The 24344-nt window shown below is 31.3% G+C and overlaps 1 protein-coding gene across 5 annotated transcripts in view; it reads left to right on the top strand.

The window, feature by feature from the left end:
- Positions 1-24344, top strand: part of PCLO (piccolo presynaptic cytomatrix protein) — a 520130-nt gene that overhangs the window by 315852 nt on the left and 179934 nt on the right. The window lies entirely within an intron of this gene.

Raw genomic sequence — 24344 nt, 5'->3', positions numbered from 1 at the left:
CTTCAAACTCAATTTAATTTCTTTACTTCTAAAATTTTTCAGGGAGATTGAATAATGTTTAAATGATATGTGATGTAGCACTTAGCCTTTATGTTATAATTTTTCTTATCATATGTACATATAGGAATGTAGAAAAAGATTGACCTTAAATAATTACTTCCACAGATGAATATTTGTTTAATGGAATGATGACATGATTTGTCATGTCAAGTTGTTTTTTCTTTTTTTGTTTGTTTGTTTTTTTAACAGAGGCAAACTGGGGTTAAGTAACTTGCCCAGGGTCACATAGCCATGAAGTCATAAGTGACTAAGGCCAGATTTGAACTCAGGTCCTCCTGACTTCAGGGCTGAAGTCTATCTACTACACCAACTAGCTGTCCCTGTCATGTCAAATTTAAGCTGTATTGATGATTCATGTATAAATATTTCTATGAATTCTTTTATATGGAATAGTTTTGAAAAGTAAGGAGGGATAATACAGAGATCTATTTTATCAATTATTTAGTATTTCTAATATTTTTGTCTTAATGCTGAATATTTCTATATTTTATTTTGCTTTTAAGTGAGAGGCAGTCTGGTTAAGAATAAAAAGGACTAAATTTGGATTCAGAAGATATAGGTTAATATTCATGTTTATTATATCTATCCATATATACATATATTATTATGTTAGGAAAGATCCTACAAGTTCATTTTTTTTCATCTGTAAAAGTGGACTAGCAATATTTATTCTATTTACTATATTTCACTGGATTATTTTGAAAATCAAATTAGAAAATATACATAAATATTATGTAAATATAAAATTTAGCATGTATGTCTGTCATTCTCTGTCTATATGCCCCTGTGTCTAACTATCCAGAGAAAAAATTGCAATTACTTGTAATACCAAGTAATTTGAAGTTCTAAGCTAAATCCATCTAGAACTCAGGAGGAGTTATTTTGACTATAAAAAACTCTAAAATGAAAGGCAAGTAAAAATATCCTTTATTTTCTAGAAAAAACAAAACTATTTTTATAAGAAATAAACAGAAGAGAAAATATTAAATTTGAATAGAGTAGTATAAATAACAAATTGAGAATCAAAAAAAAATATTATATATGTATGTGCCCCTATATAAGAAGGGCAGGGAAGCAGAGATTTAATGCCAGGGTAACACATTTATAAATTTTTAGGAAGAACTCAGAGGTTCTCATCTGAATAGAAGAAACATTAGAGCTTAATGTACGGTTAAGAGGATTTTTAGTTAAAATAGGATGCTACCTGCCTTCTCCTATCACTGAATCAGTCCATCCAGGAGATTTTCATCCTGGTACCTTAGGATCTCTGTATCATACCAATACATTGCCCTTAGTTGAGGGTCTGGATTGTATTGGTTAGCTCATAATTAGTTTTTATTTCTTGCCCCAATCCTAACACTATTTCCTATAGGATATAGCTCTGGTTGAATGCCATGTATTCAAGTATTGGCTCTGTCCCTTACTAGCTATTTCAGGGTAGGTAAGACATAATCTTCCTGACTTTGTTTCTTCATCTGTAAAATGGAAATAGTGCTTACAATAATTCCTTCATGTGGTTATTGTAAGCAAAGTACATTTTTTAAAAGTTTTATTAATTTTTTTCATAATGCTCCCATTTCATGAAAATTTTCTTGTAGTAAAACATTTAAGTAAAATGTTTAATATATGACCTTATTTGAACATGCACACGTTTTTTCTTATCTACAGCACTCCTCCTGCAGACACACGAATACACGCATCTCTCTCTCTTTTTTTTAATGAACTTTAATCTATTTTCTCTCCTTCTTTTCCCTCCAATCACCTAGGAGGAAGCAAGGGAACACATCTCTTGTAACACATACATAGTCGAGTAAAAAATAATTCTTCCAGTGTTTGTATTGCATTCTGTACCCTGAATCCATCACCTCATAACAGAGTCATAAATAAAATGTTTCATCACCTATATTCTAAAATCATAAATGTTTCTTGTAATTTTCAAATTATTTATTTTTTGTGCTTATTATTGTATAAGTTGTTTCATATTGATTTTATAAATCAGTTTATAAGTTCTCCAAATTATTCATTTTAAAAGTATGAATGTTATAAATTGTTTTTCTCCTGCTTACTTCACTCCCTATCAGTTTACATATAACTGTCTTATTTACATTATCTACTTCTTAATTTCTTATAAACATAATCATATTGGTTCACATTAATATAACCAAAATTAATCAATGATTATTCAATCAATTGATTTATCCATTTTATTTTTATTTTTGTCACTACCAAAACAGCAACTATAAATATTTATGTGCATTAAGAACATTTTCCTCTTTCTTTTAGTTCTTTTGAGTGCAAGCCCAACCCACAGAATTTCCTCACAAAATCATGAAAAAGTGTTATTATAACAACATTTTATGTACAAACTTAGAAACCCCACAATATACCTTAAAAATCTTGTTTTTGAAAAATATTGTTATATTCCTTTAAAATATTTTCTACACTTTTAGAACAGCTAAGGCAGACCATTTAAAAATAATATCCCCTATTTACTTTTTCTGATAGTTTAGTCCCTCAGCAACATTCGCTACTAAATTGTGTTCATTTTTGTACCTCACCATGGGCTAGTATATTTGCTTCGAAGTAAAGAAGTTATATCTGAAAGTTTCCTTCAAAAATGTGCAGCATTTTAGAACCTATTACTGAACCTCTCAGTTCAATTATCAGAGAAGTTACTATAGTCATAAGAAAATGAAAATATACTCCAAGGAATGAGTAACACAAAAAATGGGTCTCCATTGCTTCCTCCTTCTACTTAAAACTATATCATGAATGATTCTTAGAATATATCAGTTTTTTTTTCATAAAGCTAATGTTATCCTCTTCTGAGTTAGAAAAGAAAAAAAGGAAAAATACAAAAGCTGGACAAGAATATAATGGCTACATTTATAAAACTAAAAAAACTAAAAAAAAAAAAAAAAAAAAAAAAAAAGACATGTGAATTGAATCAGCCACATGCAATAAAGGAGAAAAAAACAAAACATTGGATTTGGAACCAAAAGACCTGTTTGCAGCACATCTCTGTTGCATACTACAGGGGTAATATTAAGGTATTCACTTAATCTCTTTGAACCTCAGTTTCTTTATCTATAAATTATCCTTTCTGGCTTTAAATCTTATTTATAATCTTTAATTTCATAATGTGGCAATGTGTGCAAAGGAAATACCTTCTGTTTTCTTCATTAGCCTAATTTTTTTCTTAATGGTATATAAAAAGAGCTCAATAATAAAAAAAAAAAAATGTTGCTAAGTTTAAGTAGGTAGCAGCAGCACATCAGGTTTAATTATGTGTATATGACATTATACATGGACATATGCATATATGCACAAACATGTATTAGTATGTTGTATTGCTATAAATACTATAATATATATATATATATATATATATATATATATATATATATATATATACACACACCATACACATATATTTTTGTGTTATCTTTGTATAAGAATGTTGAACCTGGGTTCAGGAAAATCTCACTTAGAATATCACTTTTAATATTTTGTAACTGTATAATTTGTAAATATGATTGAGGCACATTTTCTTCAAGTGTAAAGTAGATTTTACAAGATAAGGCTCAAATGAAGTTATTTTTAAAGCAAATATACACTGGCTCACTTTCCCAGAGCCAAATTGCTATATCTGAACCCTCAGGAAACTACAGTATCTTAAGGAAGGTAGAAATGTATCTTCTTTACAACCAGGAGCTCCAGTTTCCATGGATCTTGTTCTTTTCATTTTTAGGAGACAGTTTTTAGCACCTCAGTTCCATTTAACCCCTTAACATTAACTTTGATTATGGCATATTTGCTTTGAAGATATTGTAAGAACAAACATTTTTCAGGGCAGACATTTACCTGAGGCAAGAAAACACCTTAGAAGCCCAGGAAGACCTTTTGTGCAGCTGTAGCTAATTAAAGAAGGGAAGAGTAGAATCTATGGCAGATGTTGGAGATATACAAAAAAGGCAAAAAGGTGAAAAATAGCAGAATAAAATTTCAAGATAGGAGCAGGGAATCAAATTTGGGACACAAAAAGTAATACTATGAAAAATCTTAGTTTGAAGTTAGATGTGAAAATTTTTCAATGCTATTTTATATTTTAATTGGCCATGAAGAATTGCTGAAAGTTTATGATCAAGTGAGTTCCATGGTAAATAAGGTCAGAATATCGGAATAATACTTGAATACCAGAGTGAAGGAAGAATTAGAAGAGAGATTGAAAAAATGGGGTCATTTAGGAAGTTGTTACAATATCTTAGACTGATATAACTAAACAAAAACCAAGTCAATGCAAATGGAAAGGAAGATTATAAAATTGGCACTTAATAAAACTACTGTTAATACTATTGTCAATGTGTAGTGACTTTATTAACCTTCTCTGTTCTCCTGCATCATTATTTTGTTTTGGTATTATTTTGTTCATTTTCTAGTCATGGCCCTCTAGTTAACAAGTCAAATTATACATGATCCTCAACTCTCAAATCCCTTACACCTTTGTGCAATCACCAATAATTCTTTGCCAAATTTCAATCCTGGTTTATCCCCAACTTTTCACATACTACTGAATAATGTTACAGGAAGTCATACAATAATAGCAATTTAGGGCAAAGCTGGTGAAAATATCCAGAGGTCAAAGATAATGTCTTGTGTGAGGAATACAAGAGGGTCAGTGTCACTAAATTATAAAATACAACAGAGGGAGTAAGGCATAAGAAGAATGGAAAGGTTAGAAAATCTTTGAATGCTAAACAGAAGATTTTATATTTTATTCCAGAAGGAAGAAGGAACCAATTAAGTTGATTGATTATAGGTATAGTCAGACACACACTTTGGAAAATCATTTTGATAATGGAGTGGAAAATAACCTAGTTTAGGGAGGTAATTTTTTTCTGAGAGACCAACCTGCAGTACTATTCATAAGGTATGAGGTGATGAGGGGCCTAACCAAGTAGTAATGTCAAAGGAGAAAAGGGGATGTATATATGCAATGTTGTTAAGGTAAAATCAAGGGTTAGCAACTGATTAGGTGTAAGGGCAGGAAGAGAATGAAAAGTTGATGACATGAAGGTTGCAAGCACTGGTATTAGAGAAAATGTAGGCATTCTTGAAAGTAAAAGTTAGGAAGATAAGAGGGTTTTATGGAAAAGGTAATAAGATCATTTTTAGACCCACTGAGTTTAATAAGTCTATATGATATACAATTTGAGATATCTAGGAGATAGTTTAGAGATAGAAGGTTGGAAGTTAGGAGGCAATTGAATTGGATAATTGAATCCATAGAAGCTGAGATCACCAAATTAATAGTCCAAATAGAGAAGAGACTAGGATACATGTAAATGGCTTGGAGTTAAACACAAGTACATGAAGATCCAGTAAAAGAAATTGAAAATGGTCAGACAGGTAGGAGAATATTTCATATTTTATAAAATTAAAATATTTTAAGTTAAACATTTAAAAATGATGTACCATGTCTGAGTAATGATTTATCATATTGACATCCAAATAATCCAATAAACTTTATGTGGGAAAAATATATAATCAAATAAAAACAAATATAATTTTTTAAATGTTGTCAAGTGTCAGAAAAATAAACAAATACTTCTTCATGGATGATAAATCATCTGCAAGAAAAAAGTTGAAGAAAATATGGTATTATTCCTTATAGTAAAAAACTGATGGAGGTACTGTGCTTGAGCAAATCTCCCTCTTCTTTTCTAGTTTGTCTTCAAGAGAGTTGTCTATCATATCTTAAAGTAGGGGGGTTTACAGTTCTTTTGGGGATGTCAGAATAAAAGTTATATTCCCTGGTTTCCTATGAAGGAGGAAGGGATGAGAAGTAATACTTATTTTACTCAGTGCCAGTTTATCTTTATCCCACCAAATACATGTCCAAAATACAATCTGGCTTGATAACGTACAAATACATTTCTTCAGAAATTGGGGAAAATGAACAGATTAAATTAGATGACTAGATACAAAAGAGTAAATGAACTCTTTAATTCAGAAGCTCAATAAAGTCTTAGCTTAATAGTATTTTTAATTGTATTTTTCCTCAAATTGTATATATAGTTTTCATCATTTATTTTTATAAAACTTTGAGTTTCAAATTTTTCTCCCTTTCTCCCTTCTGTTGCTCCTCCCCATGATATTGAGCAATCTGATACACGTTACACATATATAGTCATGTGAACACATTTCCACATTAGTCATGTCATGAAAAAAGAAACACCAAAAGGGAAAAGCCATGAGAAAAAAAAATGAAAAAGTATTCTTTGATTTTCATTCAGACTCTGTAAGAATTTCTCTGGTTCTCTGGTTTTGTTCACTTTATTCAGTGTCAGTGTCATGTTAAGTCTTTCTGGGTTTCTCTGAAATCTACTGGATCAATATTTCTTATAGCACAATAGTATTCCATTTTATCGATATGCCACACTTTGCTTAGCTATTCCCCATTTAATGAGTTTGCTCTCCATTTCCAATATTTTGTCACCACTGAAAGAGTTGCTCTAAATATTTTTTGTACATATAGGTCATTTTTCCTTTTTCATGATTTTTTTTGTTTTGCTATCTAGTCTTAGTAGTAGTATTGTTGCATCAAAGAATGTGTACAATTTTATACCCTTTGGGCATAATTCCAATTTGCTCTCCAGAATAGTTCGATCAGTTCACAACTCCACCAACAATGCATTAGTTTCCCAATTTTTCAGCATCTTCTCCAACATTTATCATGTTCCTTTTCTGTTATATTAGTTAATCTGATAGGTGTGAATTGGTACCTCAGAATCATTTTAATTTGCATTTCTCTAATCAGTATGTTGGAGAGCATTTTTTTTTCATAAAATTACAGATAGCTTTAATTTTTTCATCTAAAAATTGTCTGTTGATATTCTTATCAATTGGGGAATAATTTGTATTGTTATAAATTTTGCTTAACTTTCTACATATTTTAGAAATGAAGCCTTTTTCAGAAATACTTGCTGGAAAATTGTTTCCCATCTTTCCCTTTTCCTTCTAACTTTGACTGATTAGACTGTGTAAAATCGTTTTAATTTAATGTAATCAATATTATCCATTTTGCATTTTATAATGTTCTTTATTTTTTGTTTAGTTATAACTTATTCAGTTCTTTATAGATCTGAGAGACAAACTATTCTTTGCTCTCCTAATTTGTTTACAGTGTCACCCATTGTATCTAAATCATACCACCTTATCATGATATATGCTGTGAGACATTCATCTATGCCTAGTTTCTACCATACTATTTTCCAGTTTTCCCAGCAGTTTTTATCAAATAGTGAATTCTTATCTCAGAAACTAGAATTTTTTGGTTTATCAAACAGTAGATTACTATAATAATTTATTACTGTTTTATGTACCTTACTTATTCCACTGAACCAGCACTCTTATTTCTTAGCCAGTACTAAATAGTTTTGATTATTGTTACTTTATGATACAGTTTTAGAGTTGATTTTGCCATACTACATTCCTTTGCATTTTCTCACCAATTCCCTTGATATTCTTTTTTTTTTTTTTTTTTTTTTTTTTTTTAGAATTTTTTCCCCACAGGATATATGCATGAGTAATTTTTTAAATAATATTATCCCTTGTGTTCATTTTTCCAAATTATCCCCCCTCCCTCCACTCCCTCCCCCTGATGACAGGCAATCCCATACATTTTACATGTGTTACAATATAACCTAGATACAATATATGTGAGTAAATACCATTTTCTTGTTGCACATTAAGTATTAGATTCCAAAGGTATAAGTAACCTGGGTAGATAGACAGTAGTGCTAACAATTTACATTCACTTCCCAGTGTTCCTTCTCTGGGTGTAGTTATTTCTGTCCATCATTGATCAACTGGAAGTGAGTTGGATCTTCTTTATGTTGAAGATATTCACTTCCATCAGAATACATCTTCATACAGCATTGAAGTGTACAGCGATCTTCTGGTTCTGTTCATTTCACTCAGCATCAGTTGATATGTCTCTCCAAGCCTCTCTGTATTCCTCCTGCTGGTCATTCCTTACAGAGCCAATTCCCTTGATATTCTTGACCTTCTAGATGAGTTTTGTTATTATTTTTTCTAGATCTATAAAATATTTTTGATAGTTTGGTTGGTATGGCATCAAATAAATAAAATAACATAAACATATGTGAATGTCATTTTTTATGTGTGATATGTACAAGTTTGCAACAGTGTATATCAAAATGAAATAATTTTTGAGTGTAGGTCTGATGGAAAAGTCTGATTATTATCAGAGAATTAAATTAAATAAGCATGGAAAGATAATTATTGGAAAATTCAATACTTGATGATGACATTCCTCTTTATAGTAATTCTCCCAAATGGAGAATAATATACCTAATTCCAAGTCCCATGTGGCCTCCTTTTTTGATGAAAAAGGGAATAGAGGGTGCTGGGAAGGGAGAGTTTTCCAGACATAGGGGTCAGCCAGTGAAAAGGTCCACGGTCAAGAGGAAAGCATAATAAGATATAAGAGCAAGAAGGAGCTGAGTTCTGAAAGACTGAAAATATCAGATTTATGTATCCTTAAAAACACAAAAATCTACATAAAGTTCCCACATTTGTTTCTATGTTGAAACACATTGGATCACACAGTCTTCTAGAGCAGAATTTCTTAAACATTTTTTTTTATTCACAACTCCTTTTCACACAAAGATTTTTATGCAACACCAGGTATATAGGCATATAACATAGCTATTCAAGTAAACATTTATTGATAATAGATCATAATTTTGTAACTCTCATTTCAGTGATCCACAGTTTAAGAACCTTTGAGTAGAAAGTTGTCACAGATGAGAAAACTGAGACCCACAAAGGATAAATATCTTGATGTAACAAATATGTTGAATCTAGAGTTGAATATGTCCAGAGAAGTAGGTAGATGAGTTTTCTGAAGGATAGAAATGAAAACTACAAAACTATAAAAAGTTTTTAGTTTTTAGAGAAAATGTAGATAATTTTGAAGTGATACAGTAAAGAAGAATCAGTATACAGAATGATTATAATATTATAAAGGTAAATTATATTAAAAACATTAGAACTAAAACTAAATGCTTGAGCCGCCTTAAACCTTGAATATTAACCCTCTCAGAAGGTTGGAATGAAACATATTCTGTCAATATGTCATCTTATTCTTTGTTAGAAAAGAAAATTCAATTGAGAAAGATCAATGTTGGGAAATGACTGTAATATAAAAAGGGATTGATGAAAAATTTATTAAAAGAATGAAGATGTTCTATTAATACTTCTGAAATGTTAAAAGGTCTGTAGCTTAATGGTTACATCCACAAAAGATTTATGGCAAAGGATGGATAAAAGTTTCACAGTGAAAAAGGATTGTGAAATTATCATCAACACCAGTGGAGAGAATAGCCACTAAGTGAGATACATACCCATTGAAGTTTCCAAAGTTGACGGTTCCAGCAAAATTGCAGGCATCTGTGAACAAAACACAGTGAAAAAAGATCTGGACTCTTAAGATTTCTAAATAAATGATAGTGAATGAATCTATGTGAGTTAAAACAAAAAAAATTGTGTAAAGCATAATAGAAGAGTAATTATGGAGCCAATTTTTTTCCAATTCTAGAAACTTTATTAATATCTCAAGTTGTAATTTTTTTATTAAAAAAAAGAAATTGATTTACAAACATAAAACTCTCTGTTCTTAACTTGTCTATTGACACTATAATGACACCATTTCAAGAATGATTTTTAAAGATTGTATTACAAAGATTCTACTGAAGTTGTGTTTAAAGTAAAAGGTTATTCTGAGGACTACTGAATGTCACAATGGGGTATACAAAGCCTCTTTTTTCTGAATGCACTTACATGCCAGGAAATTTTTTTAGTCTGAATTCATCCTCTTATTACTCAGAAAGATATATTTTTTTTCATGGGTACTTCAAATGCCAAGAATATCAGTTATTTTCCTGGATTCATGGAAGGAATTTCTTTACTTATTACTTTTATAAATAGTACTTCTTACTGTTTTTATTTTCTATTCCTCATCTTCTTTAAGAAGGATAAGACTTCTTAAAAGACCCCATCTATCTTTTTTTTTTTTTTTTGCCTTGGAGGTACACGTCAGAATTGGTACCTAATCAAAATCAAATTAAGTACTACAGACTGTTGTTTTTTTTTTTTTTTTTTTTTTGTTTTGTTTTGTTTTGTTTTTTTCCTTGCTCATAATCAGGATGGGTCCATAAATTCATTTTATAGCTAACATATTGTTAGGGTTCTGATTTAGATTACCAAAGTATATTTTTCAAACTCAGTGTAAATCATGAATGTAAGGAACCAAATACCAAAATATACAAAAGGTACATAAGAAAAGAAGAAAGAAAAATTCAAAGTTTGAGTACTGTGTAGTAGAAACAAAAGTTACTTGGGACTTGCTTTTTATTAACCAGAAATACATATATTCCTTCTACCAATTATCATTTAGATTTCCTTGTTATATTTGATATTGTTAGAGAACTGATTCACGGTTCCTCTTTATCTTTTTATAATGCAATAGTACAGCTGATTACTTTTGAGTCAAAAATATAGTGAACAAGATAGGTCTTTCTCTTAGAATAATATGGCAATTCAGAAAAGAAAGAAAATTAAGGAACCAGTAAACTCAGCTGGAAAATAGAGCTATATTTCAGACACCTGCTGCAGTCTAAAAATAAGTATTTTTCAAGGACTCCAAATGGAAATCATTGTCTTTCCTATATGAAAGGAGAAATGAGGATTATTTCACAAGTTCCCCAAGCTCTTCATGTTCTTTGAAAATACTGGCTACTTTAATCAAAAATTGTCCTTCTGCAAAAGATACAAGTCTTTTTATGTTTAACAGAGGAAGTTAGGAGGAAGCAATATGATGCAATTATCATACCTAAGCCAGTACAAGGATACTATGTACCCAGTGATATCTATTCAGAATACAGGAAATAGTCACAGAAAAAGGGGGGGGATGATGATGAATCTATTTGCTTCCTTTTAGAACAATTTGTTTCTATGAAAGTTTTCATTCAAGAGTCACTTGTTTGAGTATGTATGATATATACATACACATACATACATGCACACATAGTATAATTAGCTTACATAGATTCTGCTTTTGATTTTGAAAATTTTGATTTATAGAATACATATACATATTTTAGCAATATCTTATTTTATATTATTCACATTTACCCTTTTTGATTGCTTTTGATTTATTTTGACTAAATCTCTACAAAAGAGTCATTTTAATTGATGTCATATAAAATATCTTCCTTTCTGAACAATAGTTAAACCTGATCAAATATTCCTATATAAATAAAGAGCATGACTTTGAAGTTGAGTTTCAGATGTACATAATGAGTTCTTTAAAAAATATCCAATTACTGAATTACAAGTGTTGCTGCTTCTGCTGCTGCTACTACCAGTACCAATACCAGTAATAATAATAATTTCAACTAATTGTTGACTTCAGGAAAGAAAGAAATAGTGAAAGAAAGGTAATAAATAATGAAACACATATTTCTACTTTATAGTTTTCTCCCTTAGAGAAGAGATGGAGAGGAAGAAAAAATCAAATGCAATGTCAAGTCAGATGTTGTCCTAACATTTATTAAATGCCTACTATGTACTACAAATCTCTCAAAATATTAAGGGAGGGGGAAATCCAATTGCTGGACCTAATTCTAATCAATGATTGTCAAATTTTCAGTATGAACATTTACACATCAAAAATAATTACTCTACTTTAACATATTTAACATATGCTGGTCAACCTGCCATCCGCGGCAAGAGGTGGAGGGAAGGAGGGGAAAAATTGGAACAAAAGGTTTTGCAATTGTCAATGCTGAAAAATTACCCATGAATATATCTTGTAAATAAAAAGCTACAAACAATAATAAATTGAACAACCTTCCTTCACTTAAAAAATACTCAAAACTGGATTTGTTCATTGTCTAGACTTAGGAAAGTATTAGTGAACATGTTAATATGTTGGAGAGTGCTGCTGAGATTTAGTGGAACCCTTTGTGAAACAATCAACAGAATTCTGATGAAAACACTAAATTCATTTCTAAATGGAGTTTATAGGATATTCAAGTATTTTGTCTATTTTCCTTTTATTTGTGAGCATCAGCTTTTCCTTTGATAGCTTCTGTGTTTTTTTATATTTCTTTGTGGATTCTTGACTTTGTTGCATTGTCTCTTTTTATAAGGGATTGGGATTTGTTTGTTTGAAAGGAGAAAATTCCTTCTTAGGGCCATTCCTAAGATGAAACTGGGGCTTTATGTGAATCTGCATACTTCTGAGGTCCACAATTCATATGTGTTTGTATTGCTTTTGTCCAATAGAATATGAACTCCTTCAGAGAGAATGGTTTCATTTTTCTACTTATATTTTTAGCACCTAAAAGAGTTCTTGTCATGGAGTAGGTGCTTAATAAATGAATTCTATTGAATCAATAAGTTATTGCCAATCAGCTTTCTCTGCATTTTCAAGATATCACTGTGAATAGAACATTGAGCCTGAAAATGTCTGAGTTCAAATCTAGCCTGAGACATTTAACGTTTAACTCTCTAGCAACCCCTGTCCATATCCTTGAATTCTGTTTGCCTCCTTTTTCAAATATAAAATGGGAATAATAACAGGCTCAAATAAGAGTCATAGGAGATAATGTTTCTAAAATGCTTGGCATTGAGTAGAAGTTTTATAAATATTTATTCCCTTTCCTTCTTTAACTAAACTTTTTGTCTGCCCCGGAAAGATACACAGACTACAACTGATGTTTTTAAAGTATGAAGAGCATCTGCCTTCAACTGAGAGAAAAATTTTTTTTTCTTAGTAAAATTATTTATTTTTAGCACACATTGCTTTATGAGTCATTTTGGGAGAGAAAAATTAGGGCAAAAAGGAAAAAAAAACATGGGAGAAATTTAAAAAAAGTGAATATAGCATGTGTTGATTTACATTCAGTCTCTTTAGTTATTTTTCTAGATGCAGATGGCATTTTCTATCTAAAGTCAATTGGGATTGCTTGGGATCACTGAACCACTGAGAAGAACCAAGTCTTTCATAGTTGATCGTTACCTATTTTTGGTATTATTGTGTATAATATATTCCTGGTTCTGATTATTTCACTCAGCATCAGTTGATGTAAATCTTTCCATGCCTTTCTATAATCTGCTTGTTCATTATTTTTATAGAACAATAATATTCTATTACCTTCATGTGCCATAACTTGTTCAGCCACTCCTTAATTGATGGGTATTTACTCAATTTCCAATTCTTTGCTACCATAAAAAGAGCTGTTACAAACATTTTTACACATCTTTTCCCTCCTTATGATTTCCTTGGGATATAGAATCAGTAATAGTACTGCTGGGTCAAAGGCTATGCTCAGTTTTATAGTCCTTTAAACATAGTTAGAGATTGCTTTCCAGAATGGTTGGATCATTTCACAATTCCATCAACAATGAATTAGTGTCCCAGTTTTCCCACATCACCATCCAACCTTTATCATTATCTTTTCTTGTCGTCTTAGACAATCTGAAAGGTATGAGGTAGTACCTCTGAGTTGTTTTAATTTGTACTTTTCTAATCAATAGTGATTTAGAACATTTTTTCATTCAACTATAAATGTATCATCATCTGAAAATGGTCTGTTTGTATCCTTTGACCATTTATCAGTTGGGGAATGATATATCTTTATAAATTTGATATAGTTCTTTATATATTTTTGAAATGAGATCCTTATTGGAAATACTGACTGTAAAGATTTCCCCCCACATTTCTACTCCCCTTTTACTCTTGTTTATGTTGTTTTTGTTTGTGCAAAAAACTTTTCAATTTAATGTAACCAAAATTGTCCTTTTTGCATTTCATCATGTTCTCTAATTCTTCTTTGGTCATAAATTCTTTCCTTCTCCAAAGATCTGATAGATAAACTATCTCATGCTCTCCTAATTTGTTTATGGTATTCTCCTATTTTACCAAAAAAAATTTTGGATAAAGACCAATATTTGTTTTGGTGATAGGATCTCTTCCTTCTCTTCTTCTTCCTCATCTTCTTCCTTCTCTTCTTCTATCTCCTTCTCTTCCTTCTCTTCTTCTTCCTCATCTTCTTCCTTCTCTTCTTCTATCTCCTTCTCTTCCTTCCACTGCTGCTTCTTGTTTCTTTCTTTCTTTCCTCTTTCTTCTTCTCTTCCTCCTCCTTCTCCTCTTCTTCCCCTTGTAACACAAATAAGAAAAATATGTGACTTTAAATTGAAAGTTTTCTTGGAACTATGGTATTCAGAAAAATATACTAATTTATTTTTATTAAAGAACAGGTCCTTTTGTAGTAAAAATTTCATATCAGGGTAGACCAAGATTTCTTGTATTTAAATGCAGATACTTATAAAAATAAGGAATTTATCAACAAATCATAGACTTAGAATTGGAAGTGACCTTAGAGAACATTTATTTCAATAGTTTTATCTTATAGATGATGAAATTCAAACCCAGGAAGTGGTCTGTTATGTTGGTAGTACATAGAAATGAAAAGATTTTAACCCAAGTTCTTTTTCTTTACATCCTACCAGCATACATTCCACTGTATCATGTTGCCTAAATTAGACCATGCCTTATTTGTTTCCATCTGCCCTAACACATTGCCTTATGCTTAGACTTATTAGATACATGCTACATGATTTTTTAATATATAAGAAAGTACTAAAATGTCAAATCCCAGAGGGTCACCCAGCATGGATGAGCCTTTGTAAGAAAAAAAAAAGGCAGAAAAATACCTGAAGGCCTTTCCATATGGTAGCACAGCCTCTATGGCAGATGTTTGCTTATTATTATTTCTCTGGTCTTCATCCTGGCTTTTTCTCAGTGCCTTTTTGGTTTGTTCTATTTTCTGGTTATGGATGCCCTCAACACATTGTTTTCCCCATGCTAACTTATATTTAAGTGCTCATATCTATGTTCTTTCTTTATGTATGTATGTACTTTCTTGCATGACTCTCAGGCCAGCTTGTTTGCAATAATGAGATGTAATATAAAAAAAGCTGTATTTATTTCATAATCTACTGTTTCATAAGAGTAAGATCATTTACTGGGAGATAGGCAGCTATGATATACTCTTAGGGAAAAAACAATGTTAAATTTTTTAAAAGTATATCATCACTATGCTATTTTTCTGATTTAAGCTCCATTTCATTGGCTTTGGCAAAGTGTGGATTATTATTATCTGTAGTTATGGGAATTCTTTTGTTATTTCTGTCTATCAGCATATCTCAATTCAACTGACAGTTATCTGTCTAGTACTCACTGTTTACCTCTGCCTCCACCTGCCACATCTCTTTTTCTCTCTTTCCCTTTTTTATATTTTCCTTGACATATTTGTTACATTTCAAATCAAGGTAAAACCTTCGGGATAACATATATTTATTTGCAAGTTTCATCAAATTATATAAGGGATAGGGACTGGGTCCATGATTTCTTTAGAAGTAAATCTTCAGATGAGGGAAGATTGAGTAGTGGTTAAAACAGTGATTTTGCATTCAGGAATATTTGTGTTCAAATCTGGCCTTTGACCCTGGCTAGTCACATAAACTGTTTATGCCTCAATTCTTCATTCATAAAATGGAGATAAGAATAGATTTCAGGCATAAGCACAGGTCCCAGCATTAGTAGGAGGATAAAATGAGATAGTATTTGTAATATGTTTTACAAACCATAAAGATCTATATTACTAATCTTTAGAGTTGTCCAAAAGCACTAAGAAATTCCTGGATTCATAATCGGCAATATATTCAAAAGTGGAACTTGAACCCAGCTTGTCTTAAGTACAAGGTTAGCTCTCTGTCCCTTAGATCATGAAACACAATTAAGTAATTCTTGCATACACAAAATATTAAGTTTTGCATCTGCAAAGAATACTCTTCCTTTGGTTACTATGGAAATACTTTATCAAAATCCCAAAATGTTGATAATGTATATATTGAACCAGATAACTGCATGTTTCTTAAATTTATATGCCTAATTGTCTAGAAGGAATCTCTATGATTAATTTTTATCTTTATTTTTTATTAAAGCTTTTTATTTATAAAACATATGCTTAAGTAATTTTTCAACATTGACCCTTGTAAAACTTTCTGTTCCACATTTTCCCCTCCTTCCCCCCCACCTCCTCCCCTAGAGGGCAGGTAGTCCAATACATGTCAAATATGTTACAATATATGTTAAATCCAATATATGCATACATATTTATGCTGCAAAAGAAAAATCAGATTTAGAAAGAAAAAAAAAAACCTGAAGGAAAATAAAATGCAAGCAAATATCAACAGAAATCCTGAAAATGCTATGTTGTCCTCCACACTCAATTCCCACAGCCCCCTGCCTGGGTTTAGATGGCTCTCTTCATCAATGAACAATTGAAACTGGTTTGAATCATTTTATTGTTGAAGAGAATCATGTCCATCAGAATTGATCGTAGTATAGTCTTGTTGTTGCCATGTAAAGTAATCTCCTGGTTCTGCTTATTTCACTCAGCATCAGTTCATGTAAGTCTGTTCAGGCCTCTTTAAAATCATCTTGCTAGTCATTTCTTTTAGAACAATAATATTCCATAGCATTCATATACCATAATCATTCAGCCATTCTCCAATTGATGGGAATCCACTCAGTTTCCAGTTTCTAGCTATTACAAAAAGAGCTGCCACAAACATTTTGGCACATGTGGGTCCCTTTCTCTTCTCTAATATTGTTGGGATATAAGCTCGGTAGTAACACTGCTGGGTCAAAGGGTATGCACAGTTTGATAACTTTTTGAGCATAGTTGCAAATTGCTCTCCAGAATGGTTGGATGTGTTCACAGTTCCACCAACAATGTATCAGTCTCTCAGTCTTCCCATATCCCCTCCAACATTGGTCATTATCATTTCCTGTCATTTTAGCCATTTTGACAGGTGTGTAGTGGTATCTCAGAGTTGTCATAATTTGCATTTCTCTGATCAATAGTGATTTGGAACACTCATATGACTAGAAATAGTTTCAATTTCTTCATCTGGAAATTGTCTGTTCATATCCTTTGACAATTTATCAACTAGAGAATGGCTTGAATTCTTATAAATCTGAGTTAATTCTATATACATATTTTTGAAATGAGGCCTTTAGCAGAACCTTTGACTGTAAAAATGTTTTCCAAGTTTATTCCTTCCCTTCTAATTTGTCTGCATTAATTTTGTTTGTACAAAAACTTTTTAACTTAATATAATCAAAATTATCTATTTTGTGATCAATAACAATCTCTAGTTCTTCTTTGGTCACAAATTCCTTCCTCCTCCATAAATCTTAAAGGTAAACTAGCCTTTGTTCTTCTAATTTGTTTGTAATATCATTCTTTATGTCTAGATCATGAACTCACTTTGACTTTATCTTGGTATTGGTACTGGGTGTGGATCATTGCCTAGTTTCTACCATACTAGTTTTCAATTTTCCTAGTAGTTTTTGTCAAATAATGAGTTCTTATTCCAAAATCTGGGGTCTTTGGGTTTGTCAAACACTAGATTGCTATAGTTATTGACTATTTTGTCCTGTGAGCCTAACCTATTCCAGTGATCAAGTAGTCTATTTCTTAGCCAGTACCAAATGGTTTTGATGACTGCTGCTTTATAATATAGTTTTAGATCTGATACAGGTAGGCCACCTTCATTTGCTTTTTTTTTTTTTCATTAATTTCCTTGAAATTCTTGACTTTTTGTTCTTCTAGATCAATTTTGTTAATTTTTCAAGGTCATTAAAATAGTTTATTAGGAATTTGGTATAGCACTAAATAAATAGATTAATTTAGGTAGCATAATCATCTTTATTATATTTGCTCGACCTATCCAAGAGCACTTGACATTTTTCCAATTGTTTAGATCTAATTTTATTAATGTGGAAAGTGTTTTGTAGTCTTGCTTATATAGTTCCTGACTTTCCCTTGGCAGATAGATTTTAAAATATTTTTTACTATGACAGTATTTTAAATGGAATACTTTATCAAAATTCCAAAATGTTGATAATGTATATATTGAACTAGATAAGTACATGTTTCTTAAATTTATATGCCTAATTGTCTAGAAGGAATATCTACCTTTAACTTTAAAATTTTTTATTTATTTAAACTGAATACAAAATAAGAAAAGAATCAAATAGAAGAACAAAAACAAAATAAACAAAAACAAACAAAACATCATCATGTGCCCAACAGAACATCAAGGAGGATTCAAAATATGTAATAATAAATTTTAAGAAACATATATGATAATAGAAGATATTATATTCATGACTGTCCATCTTTGCTTTCTTGTAGGTTATTCTTTTGTCCTTTGCTGTACACTTTTTAATTTATTTTTTCCCCTTTCATCCCCCCACCTCCCACAAGGAGGTTACAGTCAAACACAGAGATATATACATACACATATATACACATACATACATACATATCCATATATCTGTATATATGCACATAAACATATATATGCATACATACATACATACAGGGAGTACCATTAATTTCTAATTTTAAAACCTGTCTGAATAAGAAGAAACTTTAAAAAACCAGCTATAATGGGAAAAATACACTCAATGTCATAAAAAGAGCCATAAAGTATAAATCTAAGAAATGACCAAGCAATATTTTTATTATTTGTTATTTGTGGTTTATTACTTTTAACAAATTTTTTTAAAGAAAACCTGTAATGGCCATTCTTCTGATGTGGATATAATCCACACAGAAACCTAAGGCTTGATCCTACAATCCTTAATTGGGAGAGAGAGAAAAAGGTTTAGTCAATATTATATTGAAGTCAGGGAATATTTGAGATTAATCTGCCTTACTCCACTTAATAGATGTGTGACCACAGGCAAGGCATCTATGTGAGTTGCCTTATTATTTCCCCACCTCTCTCCCTCTCCTCTTCCCTCTCCCTTATTCCTCTCTGCTCTTTCTCTTACCCTGCCTCTCCATTATTCTACTACTCTACTTCTTTCTTCCTCTCCCTCTCTTCTTCTGTCCCTTCTCTGTCCCCTTTGTTCCCACACTCCCCATTTACATATAAACTAACAATAACAATATTTTAAATTAAAATTAAGGTAAATAGATTTCATAACCTATGTTGTTATAGTAAGGAGGGAGAATAGTAAAACCTATTCTTCATTCTCAGTTTCCTAAGGCAGAATTTATAGGAACACATAGATAAGAAAATTATGTCATTTATGTGTGAAAGATTTATGTGTGAAAGATTTGTCCTGTAATACTTTGAAGAATTCTTTTATTTGTTGAATGGAATTTGTTTCAAAATGTTGAAAAGCACCTGATATTTTTACTGCTTTTTTTCCAAACAGTAAAAAAAAGTCAAATTTTTTTTGAGGATGGGACAAGTTTGTTTTGTTTTGTCTCTATGCAGGCAGGGATAGAGTTTGTTTTACTTTGAACTGTTTATTTTTCAAGGAAGTCATTCATAACTTTCCTTTTTTAAGGGGAATGAGGGATTTTTCCAGACTTGCAGACTAAATACCTTTCAGACTGGTACTAAGGCAAGGAATTGGTTTCCTAAAACAGAATTATAAAAGATAAAATGCTTCTGCTCTTGTAAAAGGGATAAGGAAATATATGGCTAGTATGTGAAAAATGCTTAAGAAGTTCATACAAAGTTCAGTTTTATCAGAAGAATATAATCCTGTCTTAAACCTATGTTAAATATATGTACATTTATAGCTGTCAAGGTATATAAATACTTTATAGATTTCTTCATAGAGAAATGAGATATATTTTAACAGTTTTTCTTCATACTGTGAGCTTATGAAATTGTCCTTTTATATCTATGTATCTTCCAGCCAGTGGAAAGACATTTAGATACAAATTTCAGGAATCACTTTTTTTATACAGAAGGTAATTTATAGAAAACTATAGAATAAATCTTTTCAGCACACAGCAGGGTATTTCTTTGTGAAAACCAGGATACATGGCTATCATATAGTGAGACAATGTATTTTGAGCTTTTTATGAGCTATAATAAAAAGCATGTTTTCAAATATTCTCCTTTAATTTTCTTTTATATCTGCATCCTGCAGTGACTGAAATTTTCTTAGATGATATTTTTTCTGCATTTCACCTGGAGGCACTATTAATAGACACACATCATTTCACTAATAATTGTTCTGATACATGTTATGAATCTCTCCCATTAATCTTGTCAGCCTATCTAGAGATGAGTTGCAAATGTTAGCACTCTGGATACCTTAGAATCAGCCAGAGTCAGGATAAGCAAAAGTCCTTGGTCTTTATTCTTGTTTTTTTGGGGTAGAAGTGAATTGGATGGATGCAGGATCTCCAAGACCTCCCTTCTCTTTGTCTACCGCCAAGAGTGACCCTGGCTAGTCTTACTCCACACCTTAGTCCCTCCTACAATTCTCTGTATACACCAAAGTATTGAGCCAGCACAGAATAGTGGGAAGGGCCATTTTCTAAGCACATTTTAATAGAGTATTGTTCAATAAGTAATTAGTCTTAAGTGCTTGGTTATCCAAGTGCACCTACTCAGAGTTTCATCCCTTTACACTCAGACACAAAGTTGATTAAATTCAATAAGACATTTACTCCCTTTGTGGATATATTAGAGCACCATAAATTTTTGAAGGAATTCTTACTGAGTTTCAGTGAACTGAGGATGAGGCAAGATGCAGGCCCTTTTCTTGGTGATTGCTCAATGTATATGCTTAATCATTTTGATATAAGTAATATATTTCATTTCACCCAGAACTTTTATTTTTCTAAGTATTTTCATATGTTTTCACATTTCAACTGATATCCCCACAACAATGATGTGAAATCAGTAGATTCAGTATTCTGTCCATTATATAAATTTTGAAACTAAGTCCCAGAAATAGCATGGCAATTTGAACTCTTATTCTATAAAGCATGTATTTTTCTGTGGGACCTTGGCTTCAGTTTCCTCAGACTGCAGGAGGACTCCTTTCACTTTTACTTCTCTTTTTAGCACTTCATTTTTCAAAACACAGCATCCTTTCCAGTTAATAGGAATAATAGTTTAAACAACTATTTACCAAGTTTAACTTTCTATATCATAGTAAGATAATTTACAAAAACAAATTAACCTTCCCACTAAAATCACTGTATCACTTTCAGAGTAAATTAATAATTTCACCTGAATTGGGGATAAGAATTGTGAGGAATCTACTATAATAATTGAAACATAATATCGTGAGAGCCTGGTACACAATGGTGACGATAGTAATGAATAAAGTGGAAGGTGGTTTATAGTGCAATGAAAAGAATATTACATATGGAGACAAGGAACTAGAGTTGAAACCCTACTTTGCCACTTAACCAACAATGAGACCAATCACTTAATCTTTCCAGGCCTGACTTTCCTAATATGTGAAATAAAGAGAAATGACTGCTTGACTAAAGTCCCATTCTAGGACATGCAATGCAAGAGAAGGAAGAATGGAGAGAATTTGGTGAGTGGTGATTTATAAGGTGACAGAAAGAAAGAGGGAGAAAAGATAAACTGATAGTTTCTTACCCAGGCAACTGGAAGAATGATCATTTCATTCATAGAAATAAAATATCAAGAAGGAGTTGGATTAAATTTAATTCAACCATTTTTTAGGTATTTACCATGTATAAGGAGATACAGTGTGCTAGACATAGGGGATAAAAAGACAAAGTGAAAAATAATCTGCTGTCATAGAACTTACATTCTATTGAGGCATACAAAGAGATAAATACAAGTTAATGTGAGGAGAAAAAGAATGTTAATGTGTTTCTCCCAGAAGTGACCTATGAGTTGAGCCTTGAAGCAATCTAAGCATTCTTAGAGGCAAAGGAGAGGAAGAGATAATATTCTAGATATAGGCAAAAATTGAATTTGAAGAAATTGTTCTATTTTTGTTCCTAACAGCATAATTCATAATAGCCCTTAATAATTTTCTGTTTTACATGTCTTAGAGAACTGTTCCTTAATATAGCACCTTTATTATGCTTTGAATATTTGTTTTTCCTGTTCTTTAATCTCCACAAGGAGGGCGTTAGGAAAGAAATCTAGCTCAAGTTTTTTAATTGCTTGGTACAATGAATTGTGACGAGACATCTCTTATTGGGGATAATATAATGCCATGTTCAGTGATTTCCCTTATATCCCAGTGTCTTATCAATTAGATCATGAGGTTATTCTTCCACATAGAAATTTTAGCAACTCTATAAACATGAGAAAAAGTGGTATGTATGTATAGTTGCTGTTAGAAAGATTCCATGAGTTTTATGATGTGTTCTGTGCCTTAATTACTTTGTTCCTCCATTTTAATTATTAGTTTTGCTCAGATATGGAAAAAAAGACTTGAGTTCTCAACTGTCCATTTTATTTCTCTTTTTAGAACTCAACTCTATAGAATTCACACTAATGGATTTCATAATATCACTATTTGAACACTAATAGTTACAACTTGTTTAAACTAATGGGCTCATTGGATTTTTATGTCTCTCTATAGGGATATTTTCCCCATTTTTCAAATTTAATTGATACTCTTTTAAGAAATATTTGTCATTTCATGATGCATCTCAAACTTCAGCAATAGAACTTTTTCCTGGTAATAAATGTAATTAAGCTGAATCCAAACAGTGACCATATTTAACGACACATATCTTATTCTTCACCTATTGTCTACCATGTTAATAAAGAAAGCCAGGAGGCATGGTTAATTAGAATTTTAATCTTTCAGTACTATCCTTTATATTATTTGATAATTTTGCTAATTGATCAACGATTTCTGCTTATTTTATTCTGTTCAAATTTTCCCAAGTACCCTCAAATCTTTATATTCATCATTTATTATATTGTAATAGTATTAATTATATTTTTCCATTTTGTTCAACTACTTTTTAACTGATTTACGATAACATTCCTTCCAGTTTTTTTCCTACTAAAAATGTCTATATCTCTGCATATACTGAGAATTTCCTTCTGTCTTGATCCTCCCAATCCCCAAGAAAATGTTATGCTAAGTACTACTATCAGAGTGTCAAAGCATATATGCAGCTGCCTTCACATATTTGAAGGACTATCTTGAAATGGTTTATCAAAACTATTTTCTTTTTGCATTCCTGCAACTTTGCAGTGATTGCCTTTCTCTACCTCCACTTCCACCAGAGTCCTCCCTTTTAACAAGTTAAGTAACACAAAACCACACAGTTGCCACATCTGAAAATATACACCTCATTCTGCACTTATACTGTACCATTTCTCTGCTAAGATACAGGAGACAAATGTAGCTCTTAGGTTAGTCATTTGAAGTCACAAGCAATTACTGATTCAAAGTACTGAGGTTATTCAATATTGTTTTTCTTTACCTTGCCATGAACATCATATAAATTGCTCTGTTCCAGTACATCTATGTCTTCTCAAATCGCTCTGAATTCATTTTCCTAATTTGAGGAACTGGAATGTCAAAAGAGAGTTTAATTCTTGACTGGAGAGAGCAACTAAAAGCAATAGGGAATAAATTATTAAGAGGTTAGATTTTAGCTTGGCATTTAGAAACTTTCTAATATAATAATTTTGTCTATATGTGTAATTGGAATGCATTGAAAAGCAGTGAATTCTCTACGCTACCTTTTCACTCTTAGTTCTGCCCCTTCAGAAGAAGAAAAGCAACCCAGCCCAAAGCTATCATTTCTTTCCTCATCTATACCCAAAGTCTTTTTAACATCCCTTCTAATTTTAATAATCTCTGATTTCATATATATTTGACTCTGAGGTATTTTCAGATTTTACCACAAAAGAATTATATATAGGGATTTATTCGCCATTAATAACAAGTATTTTTTTTTAATTTGGGGAAAGTAAGGCTTTAAAAGATGAATTGTTTTGAAAACAACTGAACAGGGATTTTAATATACCTATTGGGAAAATAACTCAGCTCAAATCTGAACTCTGCCATTTACATATAATTTTCCTAGATAGATATACTTCTTAATCATCATTTTTAGAAGAGGACAGTTTTTGTAAAGACTGCCTGGCATTAGCAAATGATTATCCTTCCCAATAGGACTATAAGGAGAATCTTTAAAAAAAATGCTATTAGATTTTACCTTCATAGAATCTCCTAAGAATGACATACACACAACATGCATTAATTTTAAAGAGGACAGAGCTGGAACCTATCAAATAAGATCCATGTAAATTATGTTTTAGATTCAGACATGATCAAA

This window comes from Sminthopsis crassicaudata, chromosome 5 (assembly GCF_048593235.1).
Source record: "Sminthopsis crassicaudata isolate SCR6 chromosome 5, ASM4859323v1, whole genome shotgun sequence".
Taxonomy (NCBI): Eukaryota; Metazoa; Chordata; class Mammalia; order Dasyuromorphia; family Dasyuridae; genus Sminthopsis; species Sminthopsis crassicaudata.
Note: the sequence above shows the minus strand (reverse complement) of the source record. Positions and strands in the feature narration are given on the sequence as shown.